The sequence below is a fragment of the Anneissia japonica genome, unplaced genomic scaffold, assembly GCF_011630105.1.
Source record: "Anneissia japonica isolate Jap-2015-1 unplaced genomic scaffold, ASM1163010v1 scaffold873_len73001_cov207, whole genome shotgun sequence".
Classification (NCBI taxonomy): Eukaryota; Metazoa; Echinodermata; class Crinoidea; order Comatulida; family Comatulidae; genus Anneissia; species Anneissia japonica.
In genome coordinates this window covers 22,269-24,271 of record NW_022723869.1, presented here as the reverse complement: position 1 = coordinate 24,271, position 2,003 = coordinate 22,269, and positions in this window count along the sequence as shown.

Here is a 2,003-nt window from a genome sequence, read left to right as displayed (position 1 = left end):
AGATGGTTACGAAATGTACCAATAATTGCATTTTTACTCAACACTGGTCTGGAAATACGCACCGCACTTGGAACGAGCACAAGTGAATAGACAAAATTCATGACAGGCATTCGTAATTGTTGTTCTTTCCACAGCGTGACGGAATGGAATTGAGGGCGCGCTACTTAATTTATATCTTAGAAACCACAGTGTAGTAAGCTTTAAAACTGTCTCAACTGTAGAGGTATAGACTTTAAAACGACCTCAGCTGTTGATCTCACCATGTGCATTAGACTAGGCCTACCTCATCTGTAGATGTCACTGTGTGAGCTTAACTCACGATGTGTTTGTTATGTTTTAACGCCAGGCTCCAGAGGAAAAACAAATGATATGTTAAGGTTGTGCTGCGGTCGGAAACTCGTGGATCATAACCCAGGTTGGGTCACGAAGGTTTTTGAAGGGTCGTCGTGGAATACCAGGATTTTTAAAAGAATATATAATTGTTTGAAACAAACATTTTTATAAACAAGATAGATTTCTGTGAAAACAGAGCAGATCACATTGATCCTAACCAAATGATATAACTCTTTTTTCTTTTCTTTTTTTTACATACTGCTTTACTTTTCTTTGTGTTTGCTGTGAGTTTTGTTTTATAAATGAATACCAACAACTTCAACTGCAAGATTATTTCATAATCAAGAATATATGCGATATTGCTAAAAATCTACCTTCCACCTTCTTTCTACATTTATGTTTGTATTAATCGTTTGGTTTATTTTCTGCCCAGAGATAAAGTAAAAATAATTCAATTCAACTAATAACATATCAAGAAAAATATTTCAACACTACTGCCAAACCAGGGACACTTTCAGGACCAAAAAAAAAAATGTCCTCTTAAAGGGGGTTCCCCCTGAATAAAGATTGGGGGAAGTTTTAAAGATATAATTTTCTTCATTTCATGGCTGAAAAAGTGTCCTCTTTACCTTAGTAGTGATGTCCTAAAAGAGAGGTTCTACTATAAGAGTGCCATTTCTAGGCTTTTTCATAGAGTTGGCTTATTGAAAGTATAAAGTCCAATTAAGGATTTTTTTTTTTATTTTTTTTTTAATGGGTAGTGGAAAGGTGTGGGAATGCTTTTTTGGCCTAAGAGGTGAAAGGTTGCCAACCAAAGAGTATATTTTTTCTAATAAAAAAGATGAGTGTTTATTTCATTAGTAATAATACTTTATTGATACTTCAAACATCTTGATAAAACAACATTACACAAAAGCAAGTTGCCTGTACATGTTACACTAAGTCCCAGAGACTGAAGTTTATTCCTTTTTTTTCCTTTTTGTGTCTTAGAAAAATCAGTGGTGCAACATAACAATTTTTTTCCTCCACAGCCTGGCTTCAAATCTTGGCTGGATCTCATGTTTGTTCAAAATCTTTGAATAATCAACTTGTTCATTTAAGCAAATCCTGAGACTGTGCTCCTAAATATAATGATAAATAGTAACATATAATGATAAATAATATGATAAATTAACTGGCTTTTTAAAATTTTATAGGTTTTATGTCAGACGAAGAAATGGACTCATCGGATGTAAGTGTTTATTTATTTATATATTTGTATTTAAATGCAGTTTTCAGCCACCAGCTTTGACTCACCACTCTAAAGCCCTATCCAGACTCCAACTTTATATGAGAAAAACATGTGACATGCCTAGTCATGATGACATCACTTCATGACCATATTTAGAATATGAAAACTAATTGCACCTACTGTATACCTCCAAAAAAAATGCAGGAAAATGTGTTTTGATGGTTTTCTGTACAATCAATTGTGGGGAAGAAGATATCAAGATATACGGTGTGAGTTTGCATCAGGAAAATTACATAGTGATGTTTTATGCTACCTGAATTCATACCGAATAGGGAATAGTCCTTCAAGTACATACCTCCACAGTGTCACAATCCCATAAGCCACAGAGGAAAAGAGAAAAATAATTAATGAACCAAAATTAACAAACTGTTCAAAACGA